The 14862-nt window shown below is 38.4% G+C and overlaps 1 long non-coding RNA gene across 2 annotated transcripts; it reads left to right on the plus strand.

The window, feature by feature from the left end:
* Window positions 1-2188: 2188 nt before the first annotated feature.
* LOC142042081 (uncharacterized) lies at window positions 2189-10209 on the plus strand. Of its 2 annotated transcripts, XR_012653614.1 has the most exons (4): window positions 2189-2203; window positions 3949-4104; window positions 9681-9749; window positions 10004-10209. It is a non-coding gene; the product is annotated as an uncharacterized LOC142042081 (long non-coding RNA). The 2 variants fall into 2 exon arrangements; XR_012653613.1 differs by lacking the exon at window positions 2189-2203 and having other exon boundaries at window positions 2213-4104; window positions 10004-10208.
* Window positions 10210-14862: the final 4653 nt, after the last annotated feature.

Genomic DNA, 14862 nt, shown 5'->3' on the forward strand with positions numbered 1-14862 from the left:
TTATTTGGGTGGGTTTTTTTTTTTCCTGTTTGTTTGTTTGTTTTTTCTTTTTGTTTTTTTACTGGTAGGTGCCTGCACTCTTTGAGAGGCTGATAGTGTCAATCCTTCCCTTTTCAGCTGTGGCACACATTGAGCACATGTGGAATAACAGCAGGGAGTAAACATGTGCTAGTTGGTATAGTGGGACCTCTGTATTTCTATCACAGGAAATATCTTTTAGAGGAAAGAGCTAGTAACTGAAAATTCTGGACTGATTTTTGAGTCTCCATAGTACTTTGTGGCTCACAGGAGCTTTACATTTCTATCACCCTTTCAGAATGTCCAGGTTACACCTCACAGTGGTAAAATTTGTGACATAAACATCAGATTTTTTGAAAGACAAACAGTGGATTGAGAGATATACAGTTTGGCTCCTTTGGCATAAGATGCTCCTCTGTGATTGGTACTTCCATTTGTAGTTTGGAGATAAGTCTATGCATGGTGTTCAGGGAGGGAGACAGGATTTGAAACATCATGTATGTTTGTTTGCACACTGGGTATTGATATTGCATGAAAACCTCGGTTGAGGGTTCATTGGTACAAATGGGCACACTTGTCTCATGTATTTAGTCCCTACTTATCCATTGCTCCTGAAATAGTGAAATGTATAGAATGGGCTGGGGGTGTGAGGGGAGTGTCTTGTTTTTACTTAAAGGAAAAAAAAAAAGCCAACAAATCTAACCTGTGGCAACCGGGCAGTGTTTCTCATTGAAGGTGAACTTTACAGACATCAGCTTTATACACTGTATTTCCTTCAGTTCTGTGTGGTGAAAAACACATGCTAAACTTTCATACAGTTGCACTACCACTACCTCCGTATGTGGGTTTGGAAGCATGTGCTGAAAAAATGGTCAATGTAGTGCTGGATTACAATAGTACTAATACAGCTGATGGTGATAAAGCTATTTTTGTATATTTTAATGTTTGAAAGAGCCAGTTAGAAACTCTTGTTTGCAAGAATAAGTCTCCTAAACTACACCTGATGAAATTTTGTTCTTTGTAACACAGCAGATTTTTTTTCTGTTCAACTTGCCATGTTTATGATGTTGATGTCTTGCTATGTCAATGTACGGATTGTATCTCAAGCCTTGTATTTAATGCTTTAATGTGTTTTATAAAATCTTTTCTTGAAATGTTACAACACCTCATCTGTAACACAATGTCAATGCTTGGTGCATATGTGAACTGTTAACATTTTTGTTCTGAGCTGATGGTTGCTCTTGGAGCATTTTCTCTCACTTCGTGTGCTATCTATCATGTGTGATACTTACTCAGGAAATAACCCCTGGAACATCTGTGTATGTCAGACACAAAGGAGATACTCCTTCAGATATTCTACTGGACTTCAAAAACCAACAAATGAAATGAGTGACATTTGCTAAATCTTTTCTCCCCCTTGTTGCAAAAATCTGTCAGTTAAATACATAAGGGACCTTAAGGGCTTAGAGAGACTTTGAAAACAAATCGCGTGTACAGTATCTTTCTCATGGCTGACTCTTTTTGAGAAGGTTTATGGGCTTTATGGCTGGTGTGAGACACACGACCCACTCCTGTTCTCTCTATGGAATAGTAGGTGCTCGGACAGGTAACTTCTGTTGTTACTGTCTTTTTTCATTTTTAATTTTTTCACTGTTCTAGGAATTGTTTTAAACTGAACACTGCAGGATTTATAACCAGATGTTTGCTGCCTTTTCCTTTGTTTTATTTCTTTATATCTTTCTTAACCTTTGAGGGTGACTTTTGGAGCATTCTGATGGTGGATCTTGGCCTGCTGTTGGAAGCCTCCAAGCCTCTCATGTTTCCAATTTGAGTTGCAAAGTTTTTTGTTTTGTTTATTTGTTTAAACCAATGACACAAATGCGATGCGTGGATTTTGGGTGGGATTTGTTGTTGCTCTATTTTGTGTGACTTATTCTCCCTTTTTTTACAGAAATGTGTTCTAACAGTTCACACTTTGTTACTGTTCTTTGCAAAACTTTTCAGGAGCCAAAAAAGTCAAACAATCCAGAGAAAACCTTCCCTTCTCCCCTTTCCGATGGCGAGAGTGAGAACTTATGAAAAGTCCTTGAGAATGTTCCTTCCTAAACTTTTCCCCCCAGTAATGCAAGCGGGTAAAATGGTAAACGCAGCAGTTTGGTGACATCCAAAACCGACCTGTTGTCAGGTAAATTGACTCTTTTCTGCTTATACTGTAACCTTCATAAGTTTGCTAACTTGTTTGCCTTCCTTTCTTCCCATCAGTTCATTTTGGTGAGACTTCTCGAATGATTTCTTTAACAGTGGTATTTAGAGAAAATCCTACTTTTCTTCTTTATTTCCCCTCCTTATACATGTTGACCTTTTAAGAAAACTGTCATTGTCCTTTGCTTTACTTAGGTGAGACAAAAATGAGTCCCCTCATGTAAGTATATGAGGGATAGTTTTGTAATACATTAATTCCACCTCCTCCTTATCACTTCAAGGTAGTTTGGCTTCGAGTGTACTATTTTAGCTTAGGTTTTTGAAAGATATGATGCTTTCCAGTTGCCAAGTGAACATAAAATATAACTGCATCAATTAGGAGTTGATAGGTATGAAAAACTACTACTAAGAATATTAAATTAAATCTATTAAAATTCAATTGAGCAGGATCCTGTAAAGAGGACAGATGGGAAAATATGTGTGCTAAACAAAAAGACTGTGGGGCTGATTATTTCTGTCTGTGGAGGATGGGGTGACACGTTTTATGTTGCCCTTGTTGCTATATCTAAGTACTTGTACACTTTATCCTTCTCTGGTAACTCCCTCCCTTAATCTCAAACCACTTAAAAGTGCTGGGAACTTAATATTTTTTTACTTTGTCTAGGACGAGAATCTGTATTTTAGTCAGAGGTAAATATCAGACAGGTGGAATACCATTCAAAGTGGAAGAATAGGAGCCTACAGACAGGCTTCCAAGTTTCCTGATGCAGTATTTTATTTCCTGTGACACCTGTAACGAATTAGCACTTGTTTCAGACTTTTTTCTGTGTACATTAATAACTCTTCTATGTCAGCATAAAATAGTCTACTGTTCACATTCTCAATTTATATTTTCCTGAAACACAGCAAATTTATCAGCAATACCATAAATTGCAGCTTCAAATTAAGGTGGGAGGGGATAATTTTAGAGCCAAATTTTGCTCTCAATTACACTGAGATAAACCTGGAATTGCTCTGTGAAAGTCAGTGGAGTGATATCCAATCTGACTTGTATAATTGAGTGTATAATTTGTGTCTTTAATTTTACTTGCAAGATAATTTTACAGACCTGTTATACTTATGTTTCTAATGCTTTTTCCTTTCAGACACACCCACTTCTTGCGTCTCAGCACTGGGCAGGCCTATTCCTTTATTTGTGTATATTTTTGTGCATCAGCTGCTATAGGACACGGGTGTAACGCTTTCAGGCATGTGGTTGGGTGTCTTTTTGGGGGAAAGATTTGTGGGTTGGTAATAGTGTCTAAAAAAAAAATTTCATTTCCTCAAATTTGTTGAACAAATTCATGTTGGCTCACAGTTTTGCATCTCTGACCTGATTTTATATATATTACATGAAGATTTTCTTGAAAGAAAGACAATGCTAGTTCTTTGCAGTGTCTGCAAATTATCTTTGGTGGGGAGAGTTGATCAAAATTTACTGCATTCTGCAGAACTTAATGTCTTAATATTTAATGTTGCTGGAAAGGTGGGTTTTTTACAGATCATGCTCCTTCCTTTTTATGGAATGGCTTTCAAATCCTTGTATTGATCTTGGTTGTGCCCAGTGCTTTGCCTAGCGTATGGGGAAATGTTGTAGAGCTTGAATAAGCCATGACATCTTAGAGAAAGGATGATGATTATGTGCGTGCTGAACAAGAACTTCTTCTGTATGCCCTTCTGCTGCAACAGAGTAATAAAACTGGTAGGTGGCAGCAGCAGCAGAAGAAACTCATGTGACTGTGACCTGACAAACCTCCAGTACTGGGAGAAATGGATTGCAAAATATTAACTGAAGTAAGGGGGACGGAGGAGAGAGGCAGAGTCCCTGAACTGTCTCTTTGAATGGTGAGTCTAATTTACAGAATTCTAACCATCAAAAGACTAGCTGTAGTACAGTAGACACATTGATCTATCTGATTCGGTGTTTGCTTACCTGATGTCCTAATTCTGATCTTTGATTCAACATTCCAGTTTCCCCACTGCCTCTATAAGGCACAGTATATGCCTTAAAAATTAACCTTCACCAAAATTGCCATATCTTAAGAGTACTGGAAAACAAGACTGGAAGGAATTTATCTAGTCCATCCATTTCTCTGCCCCACAGAAGATCAGTCAGTTATGCCATTGGTGACATGTTTGTTTTAACCTGGTTTAAAAACCAAGGAATAAGTGAGGAAGATTCTGCAGTCTTTACCTATGGAATTTTATTTTATGAAGGTAAAAAGCATCCTTGCTGTCAGCCGGTGGTCAACCTCATAGGCTGAGAGCCCATCTGCTTTTTTTGCTACTTCCTTTTTTGCCCATTTGCTATTTAATCCTACTTTTGGGGTCATTCTCTTATGTACTTCTCGTATGTATAGGTCTCTTTTTGAAATGTTCTTCAGTATTTTATTATAGTGCTACTTGGTGATAATCATAAATTTAACATTTCACATCAAGTGTTGGTTCCTTTGAATCTAAAGCCTGGTACCACTTTCAGTGTGAAGAACTTCTAGTATTGTCAGTGTGCGTTCTTTTTGTGCAAGGAGCATAGTTTACAAATACATATAACAAGCAACCAGCTTCATGCTGTAATGACACTTTCAGAACTCAGAATTTTCACATGGTACATGGTGGTTACTTGAGATTTAGGGACAACAGCAGGGATTCACCTATAACAAATAAATAGGTTTGCCATTAAGTCTAAATTGTATCCTTAAATCATCTAATTTTGTTTGGCAGGGCACAATGGTGCACACTTAGTCAAATGAATCTAGATGAATTTTTAAAAAATCTGGTGTCAAGTTTCCATCTATAAAAAGCCTCTTTGAGACTTTCCTCTCTGTTTCTGAATCCTGGCCTTTTTTTGATTAGATTAAGTAGTCATATGAGTAAATCCAAACTGGTAAGTACAGAAGATAAATTGCTTCTTAGGTTCATACCAGTCATTAGCCCATTACAATATAATGAAAAGAATTTAAGGACAACTTACTAATTGAAATGCTCAAATGTCTTTACATAACACTTAAGAAAAATATGTTTCTACATAATGTTAAAGGATTTTTATGTAAGGTGGAGATAAGATATTGATAGAGGAACAAAGTAAAAGTACAAAATGTTCTCAGGCACCCAAATGCTATCAGTCCTAAACTTGGAAATTTAAGTAAAAACTCTAAACCAGGAAAAGCTGAAACCCAGATCTGTTATCCTCTTCTGTGAATTTTATGTAGATACTAATTACGTTGTAGTGGTATTCATAGAGCGCCATATAGATGAAATGATAGATGCTTTAGAAACACCATAACAGTAAAGGACAGTGTTCTTTATGGAGATTTCATGTATCTCAAGATAGAAAAAATGTTCAAAGAACCAACAGCTACAATTCTTCTTGAAAACGGGAAACACAAAGTATATAATGTTTCTGACTAAATGGCTAACAGCTAGTACTTTCAACCACCTCTTCAGTTATCTAGACCCGTGGTCTCTAAAACTTTTTGGTTGCACATCTCTATCAGTAAAAAACATTTTGAGCATGCACCCCAATGTATGTTTATTTATAAGTTATATACATGTACTGCTATGTACATTATAAAACATACACAAAACCAGAAATTAAAAAAAGATGAGATAAAGATGAAATGAACATTATTTTAAACATGTATTTCATTGTATTTATTAATGGTGCAAAAAAAAATTTTCTTCCTGAAGTCCTACTGATTGTCTTGCGTAACCCCCTGGGGAACGTGCACTCTGCTTTGGAGAACACTGATTCAGACATTATCAAAGAATTACAGTTGCACAGGTGATTAGTATGTTCCATCATAACAATATGTCCATTTTAAGTAAGTCTCCTACCAGAGATTAAAATGCTGACCTCTAGTAGGATGACTTTTCTTTCTGAAAAGAAAGTAAAAAGGAAAGAACAGCTGGATATGGAAGCACTTGGTGAATGGTCTGGCGTATGGGAAGTTTGAAACTGGATCAATTGAAAATGCAGAGAAATGAGTCCAAGTGGATTGGGGAAGAAAACCTGTGGTCGGAATATGTACAAATATGCAGAACACAGCAGTAGTTTTTGTACTTTCATAAGTCTTTCTAGTTCACTTACAGCTAAGTATTAGTTAATAAATTTTAAATTCTGTTTCCTGTAGTTATCTGGGGTAGTCACACTAAAATCAGGAACAATGCTTGTATTATGGGAACAAAGCTGGATCTGAGTTTTTGACATTCAGGCCACTAAATAGTCTCCAGTGCGCATTAGGTGCCCCTTAGGACTATGGACACCTGGTGTGCTTTTCTCAGTAGCTTCTCACTTTTCATACAGCCTTTAAAAGTATTATGTGGACCACAGGCTGGAAATCCCAGAACTGAGTTACTGCAAAGTGAAAGGAGATCAAATGTACAAAGTGAAAAATATTTTGGATGGAGATTTGAAGAGAGTTTTGTTAAATACAATGATGAGCAAAGTCTACATACGAGATGAAGCTCATGGAGAGTTTTTTTTAAATCCAGTCAGACTGGAGATGTGAAAGAGGGAAAGTGAATTCTGGTAGTAGAGGCAAAGGAGTCTGAAGCATATGTCAGTCTCTCAGCAGAGAGGGAGATGAGGCAGTAAAACAGCTTTTGCTTATCTTGAGCATTCCCAGAGTTTTGTTGCAAGGAGGAATCTCACCAGACTTTCTATACATAATACATGCTAGGCATGCTAGTCTTTGGGGTCTGCATATCAGGGAGGAGAGCTGAAAGTCAATATAGAGCTGTTGATACGGAAACTAGCTGTAGCACTTGCCTGCTAGATTGGATGGTCATGTGGATTAAAAAAGTTACTGCACTGAGTTTAGATGACAGTAATACTTGGGAGGAATGGTGGTCATCTGGCCCCGAACATGGGCTTATTTGCCCAGATACAGCTGCAACCTTTGACTTCTTAGCATAGTAAGGGATAGAGGCATAGAAATGTATGTAAGCCTTTTTAATAAGCAAGGGGACCTTTCTAGGTGACTTAGTGTCAACTGTTCAGCAAAGATTTTTTGGGTGTAAAACAAGCAGGAATTTCGAGTATTCTCCCAGATCCTCCATGTTTTCATATGTGGCTGTCAATACAAAAGGGTATTTTTTTTTCCTACTAGATGTGACATAGCAAAGCATCCTGTTCTCTGTAACTTGAATGTGGTAGAGATTTGGAGAAGGCAGAATATTTTCCATTCTTACCATAGACTTCCACGGGCAGGCAAAGGGTGGTATGTGTGTGAAAGGAGGAATGGATAGGTTCCTCACACTGACTGAAAGCGGATTATGGATTAGGCTGATGGAAAAGTTAACGTTTACTTTGTATTGTACTCAGGCAAGGCATTTTCAAGGTATTTCTGCGTCCCCCTTTTGTTCCATTTAGAAAGAGTACAAGTGTTACTAGAATATACAGAGTCTGCACAGTAATATGTCAGCGTGTTAAGCTCTGCCAAGTGTGTGTGGGGGAAGGGCTCATAAAAGATTTATGTGAATTTCTGTGTGTCTGCTAAGTCTACTTTTTTATTTGGAGGCAATTTGCTCTATGTAACTGCATATAGTGCTCTGTCTTAGTGTAATAGGGTTTTTTTGTTTGTTTGGAAAGAAGGAAATGTGTTTGGGGAGTTAAATATGTCATTCTGTTGTCCATTTCTATAGGAAGCAGAACAGTTAAGAGGAAGCGGTCAAAATGCATAGGAACTACACGACTGGGTATATCCAAAGTCTGGTGTCAATTGAGTACTCATAGGTGTTGCTGGGCGGAAGTCTTTTTGGTCTATCTTCTAATAAGAGGAGACAAAGAAACATCTGTGTTGTGTACGTTGAATTACATCTTCCGTTGCCATTTCTGTTTGCTTTCAGCACTCTTTGATGTGCTTCTGTACACGTATCTTACTAAAAAAGTATTGGCTGCTGAAATGTCTCTAGTGTGTAGGGCTGAGGTCAGTCAAACGGGAATAGGCATGGAATGCTCTCTAATGAGAATGGTCAGCTGTGCTAATCTGGGCCTTGACCGCATGAGGACAGAGTGTTAAAGTCTAACATAGATTTTGCTGGTCTGTATATTTTTATTGCAGTATATGCAGTAGTAGCAGAAGTCTTTGTCAAATAGTATCCTGTGTAGCTGTCACTAGAAAGTGCAGTTGCTTTTGATCAACAGGGAAATCTTAAATTTCCCTTATCTAATGCTTTGCTTTTTCCCAAGTATTAGATACTGTATTATGTTAATCTGTGGTTTAATGTAATATAGTATATACAGTTTTCCAAATCAGGACTGAATTTTTGCCTTAGAAAAATTGCAATATAATTGAGGTATTTTAATACAGGAATGGAAAAGAAATGGAGTTTTATTAGAGGTAATTGGATTTTTTTTTCAATAAAGTATTGTAATCAGAAAAATGATTTATCACATTAATAAATTTTTAGGGATATATATTAATTTACAGAATTTATTGGGATGATCCCTCTTGTACAAAATAGCATTTGTTGTTAGAGAGGGAGGCAAAATCCATATTATACTAGCCAGTAACCCAGTTGTTGCTACCTCTTTGGCCAGTCAGGCATTTTTTCTATGCAGATTTCCTGTTTATGGTGGAAGCAGTGATACTACTGATCTTCCTTGATGCTTAGTTTATTTGTGTCGTAAAATACTTATATTTTGGGGAGAAAGGAGCTGGAGAGGTGACAACTGTACACAGTGTTACATGGACTAAACAGGAAGGTGCAGTGAAGCAGAGAGAAGACTAAGCAATAGCTGTATACACAGGTATCCTTTCAACTCTGTCTTAGAATCATAGAATCATTTAAGTTGGAAAAGACCTTCAAGATCATCGAGTCCAACCATCATCCATGCCCACTAAACCATTTTCTTGAGTCTTATCAATGTAGTGGGAGGCCAGGAGTCAAGATGACTGTTTATACCATGATGAGGAATGGGAATGTCACATTGACTGTTTGTAGAACTGTAAATATTTCATAACTGGTGTTTGATTTGCCCGAGGGTGTGTGTACAGTTTCTCTTCCTCACTACTACTGTGCAAAGCACTGTCTGCTAGTATTTATTATTTTCTGGATTCTGTGTGTTCAGTGGCATTGTGTATTAAGCCTGAAACTTGTATAGTATTTTGTTAGTTTCAGGAGGAAGCTTGGTATGCTTGTGTGTATGTTTTCCCATCCATCTAACAAACACAAGGCCAAGAGAAACAACACAAATGTTATGGTTACTCTCCCCACCCATCTTTACAACTGTGTATGGGAGGAGTAGCACAAAATGTAATGTGATGTAAGAATGCTTGTCCATGCCCGAATGGAAATGTTTGTTTACTGCATAGCAAATACTGAAGCTTTGTCAGTGAGAGAACTAGGCAGAAAGAGGCTGCTGTTTGACTTTGCTAAACTTTTACACAATTTTTCCTCCACATGAAATATTTCCACAGGAATGTAATGCTTGTGAAAGATGCTGGATCAACAGTTGCAGAGATTGAACTCCGCTACCCACAGGAAAGGTAACAGGAACTAGATTTTACCTTTAGAACACAGCCTTCGCTGCACCACACTCCTTGACCTGGAAAGGCCTTTTCCAAGGTCAGAAGAGGAGTTTGGTACCCATGGCTCAGTCCTTGGTGCATCTGTAATGCAGCAATCAAGGATGCCAGATAGATGCCAGTTACAGAGATCTTTTTTTATGATGTCTGCTTGAATTTCTGATATTAATATTCTGGCTAAAAAGACTAACTTCTTCAATGGTTTGTTTCTCTAGGTTTTTCTACACCAGCAGGAGGTCTTCTGTCTTACGGGGACACTTATCTCTTGATATGCCCCCTTCACAATGAAAGGAAGAAAGGATGGACCAGCAGCTTTGTGGAGTGGGGTGATGTCCACACTTGGGGTTAACAGTCGTAATGAACACTGTCCTACTAACATGGAGAACTGAATAAAAGAGTTGAATTCTGATTCAAGAGAGTGTGAGGTTCTTTTTGGTATATTCTGCACCAACTCCCCTTTCTTGAGGTGCTGGTTAGCTTCAGAAATCTGTTGATTTTGCAGCTTTGATACAGCTAAGCCAGAAGGTAAAACCTGTTGGATATTCTTCATCATATTAGCCTTTTTTTTTCCCCTCCAGTAATTTCATTCCTAATAGTTCTAGAATGTTGTGTATTTATATGAGTAATCTTCCTGAATGCCTTGGAAACCTCAGTATCAGGCCTTTGGTTTTATCAGTCACATTATGAGTTCACCCAAGTCACTCAGAATACAAGTTTCTTGAGTTTTGAAAGGAAAATCATACTATACTGATCATGCTATACCGATAGCTTTCGTGACTACTAAAGAGAAACAGAACTGCAACTTTGTTAACCTATCGGAGATTCTTTAACTATTAGATAATGTGCCTTTGGATTTTGAGGCCACAGTGGCAGGGCTTGTTCTAGACATGGTCATGTAAATTCTTACTGTATAGTGTTTCTGAAGAGAGCTAATCTTTAAGACCATAGGTTATAGATCTTGCACATACCTATTCTGGTTTGTTGTTAGCGAAGCACTGTAAAAAGTTAGACATGTACTGATGGTATTTCTGTAATGTGTCTACTTGAAATTTGTATTACAAAAGTGAAGCAAAAAAAGAAAGCAAGATACTGAGTTGGTACGTTATCGGTAAACACCTCTTATTCTTGACAAGGTAAAATGCTCAGTTTCTTTGTAATCTTCTCCTTCTGTCCTTGGGATCTTGGCTAAGTCTTTCAGGGAGCTGTGATGATACATTATAAAGCTTGACCAAATTGATTTTTAAAACAAAGAATTGGTGAAATTGGAAAACAGGAGTCAAATATAAAACCTTTAGCTAATTGATAATTGCAAGAAGGAGCATAAGGAAATAAAAGAGTAGTATCCCCTTGGACTTCAAATCTTGAACATATTTTTAAGTTAGATTGCATGACACAAGGCTGAAAGCTAGCACAGTTTGGGTAAAATTAGTATAATATACTTTGTGCAGAAAGTGCCCTTAGTTTAGAAGATGAATGAAGGAATTGGTGTCAAGGTGCTCTTTAGGCCAAGAGTTTAGCAAGAGTGAGGCGATTGTTTTAGTTTTATAAGCACTTACATGACTGTCATCTACACGATGACTGAACCACCAATGTATTGTAGCAATGAGAAAGACAAACAATTCAATGTTCAGATGTTTCTGGAGAGGTATTCCAGTCAAAGAGGGAGAGATGCTGTTGTGCAAGGTTGAGCTGAGACATCCCCTCTAAAGCTGTGAACAGTTTTGATGGCTCAGATTTGAAATGGAATTCCTCCCACTGAAGTATGCCTTCTAGGATAATCCATTCTCTAATACTATAACAAACAGTACAGGAATTTGTTTTCTGAAACCTGTTGAAGAGTGAGGGCTGCTACTGAAGAAGATCCCACGTGGTGGTATGGATATTTTCATTCCTGTTTTCTGTATCCTTGTTATTTATGTGTTGGTGAAAACTAGGAGTGTGATTGGTACCTGGTACACTGTCTACAGCTGTGCCTTTCCTCCAATAGGTGCAGTTTGTGGTTGGTTGTTTTGCAAATCTGTATGTCAAACCATGCCTCTGGTAGCACTGATACCTCTGTAAGCAGGTAAAATGGCTGCCTTTGCAGACTTGTGGCCATTTTATCTCTTGTGATTCAGTACTTAGGAGTATGCTGATGCATATGCTAACGCTTCCGTAAGTGCATTTCTGTCATTTTCCTTAATATTTAATGTTATAAAAGTAGAACAGCTGAGAACCTTCTAAATTACTTCCTAGTTTCGTATAGCCTATCTTGCTAAGCTAGTTCCAGGGCCCTATCTGTATTTCAGTTCTCTTATTTTCTTTGCAGATGTTCAGCAATGTTCTTCTGTTCTGCTGCCTAAAGTTCACAGATTTGCTCCTCCTGCCTTCATAGTCCAGAATGCCTTTTTTTTTTTTCCTTTCTTCCAGATGCTCCTGCCTGCTTGTCATAGGAAAAGACCTGCTGTTGTTTCTTCTCTTAACCACTGGCTCAGCTTGTTCTTGTCCTTGTCCCAGGCACGCACATAGTAGCTTAAGAGTATTTCTTACTCAGTGTCTATTATAGATGACTGTTCTTTGATGTTTGTGTGAATTACTCTAAAAGTGTGTTTTCTTTTTTTTAGGGGGGAAAGACAGGTTTTGCTACTATGCATTTTCTTTTGGTATGTCACAGCCCAAAATGCGTTAGAAGTTAAACAGAAATTAAAAGAAGTTAATGAAAATAGAGATGTCTAGTTTCACTGTAATGTCTTGGTGAGTGAGAGTCAGCAAATTGCAATACTGAGACGATCAATAGGTCCCTGGCTGTTGCACTCATTTAGTTGTCTTTGATGAGAGGGATTGGTCTCCTTGCAATCTCTTTATGTACCTCATTTAAAAGCTCCAATTTAAGAGCTGTCGTTAAGAACGTGTTAGTAACATGTTAAGTTTTACTTTCCGTTGTCTTTCTTTTGTTCCTTTGAATATGAATACTGGGTATCAATAATTAAATAGTAATTGGATATTCGTAATACAATATTTTGATAATATTATTTGTACAGTACAGTGAAAACAGAGTAATAATAAGTCTGTAGTGACAATACTGAACCTGTGCTGTGATGGTTAGAGAAACCTGGTATAAATAATTCTGTTTGCACTTCTGCATTTCCTCTTATTGGAATTGTGCTTTTGTGCTGGCTACAGAAATGGAATACTTGTAAAACTCTGGTTTGCTTAGTATAGTGAGATCTTGGGGTGGAGTATATTTGTATTGAGGCCAAACTGGGAGAGAGGTTGTAATTTTGTTTAGTATAAGATCTGGAAAACCTCTGTAACTTGGCTGGCCTGCATTCCCAGTTGTGCATGATGTAAGCAGGCAGCTGTGTTTTGACCACTGTCTTTTTTATTTTTCTGGGTCAGTTTCCTTATTTTTTGCCTTATCAACTTGGTTGCTTTTCCAGCATGCTCTTTCCCTGTCCGAACAACTTGGTTTATCACTGTACGTTTACCTCTAGGTGATCTAAAAAAATCTAGGTATCAGCTTGGAACTAGACATCACATCATCTTCTCTGTGACTATCTCATCCCATGCTGTCATAACTTCAATATTTTTCCAGACATGCTACTTTGGAGGGCTTCCTCTGCTGAGATGGTAATGTTGTTGAGAAGGGAGAACATGCAATGCGATGACAAAGTTGTCTCAGAAGCCTCAAGGGTGGAATCCATGGGAGAGAGGCTGACGCTCTGTGCTTCTTTTCCCCCTTACCATAATATAGCTGTTGGTGTACAGGCTAGTAAGCAAAGCATAAGCTAATAAGCTAAGCCATACACTGTTTATTGGCTTATGCACTTTATCTTGGACATTGGCATGCTTTGGTGGTTGTGATAAACCACTTCTCCCTGCCAGTTGGCAAGATCAGTGGTTACTGTGTCAGTACTGCTGTGTTCACTCTTGCTTTGCAAATGCCTGGTACAGAGATTCAGGAGAGTTCTTTGGTCTCCTGCATGTTTGCCCTGATCTGCTGTGGATCTACTATACCAGTTTATGGAAGGGAGATGAGTAAGTAATACTGGGCTCCAAAATCGTGTGAAGCACACTAGGAAGCATTTCTGTCAGAGGTGGATTTACAACTGCTCCATATTTTTCTTCAGCTTTTTCATTTAAAAATTCTTTATATTTTAGTGACAGTGCTTCTGAAGATTTCTAATGAAGGAAAAAATCCTGCTAGTTCTGCCCATCTTTTCCTTCCTAGAGAGAGCAGACAGCAGCTGTCAGAGCTGTCCGTAGTATTACTTGCTGCTTCTTCCCTCCAGGCTTTCAGATCCAGGACAAAGAGACCCAGAAGAATATAGTGATGAGCTTCCAAGAGAAGGGGGTGTTGCTTTCCAGCATCCCCGATACCCAGCCATGTTCAGCTGCTTAGTGACGGCAGTGCTTGCCTCTGTAAGAATGTGAAGCTGAGACAAGAGGAAGCAGGGAAGGAAGAGGCAGAAACCCTTCCAGCTATGACAGGTCACTAATGGACCAGAGGTCACATCTGTACTGGGGGAGAGGCAGGGTGGAGAGCTTGGGCTTTTGGAGAAATGAAGGAGCAACCTCCACAGTTTTGTAGTCCCTTCTTTCCAGCATTGCAGCCAGTGCTGTGTTACAGGGAAGAATATCTCCTTAGTCTTCCCCGTAACATCACACAGCGTAGCTTTCTGTGGTCCTGTTTGCAAGGTAAGACTCGGGAGGAAGAACAACTTTACAAAATCACTCAAAAGCATTCTCTGCAGCCTGAATCCTTTCATGGCTTACGCTGGTGAACTTTTGTCTTAGCCCCATCTTAATAATAGCTCACATACTTTGTAAACAGCTGAATTTGTGAGTGGGGAATGGAAATGAAAAATTGCAGCCCAGTTATGAGGCTTCATTCTGGAACAAGCAAACCCTGAAATGGGAGAAGAGGCCCGGTAGAGGGAAAGAAAGAAAGAGTACTTTCAGTATCTTAAGTTTCCAGATTTTGTTAGGTGGATGTGTGTAACTTTCTGTTACAACACCCCTTGTTCTGATTTCATCAGCTGTCAACGTTAAGTCAGTTTGCTTGGATGGGAGATGTTAAAGGAATATGGCCCTG

The sequence above is a fragment of the Buteo buteo genome, chromosome 19 (assembly GCF_964188355.1).
Source record: "Buteo buteo chromosome 19, bButBut1.hap1.1, whole genome shotgun sequence".
Classification (NCBI taxonomy): domain Eukaryota; kingdom Metazoa; phylum Chordata; class Aves; order Accipitriformes; family Accipitridae; genus Buteo; species Buteo buteo.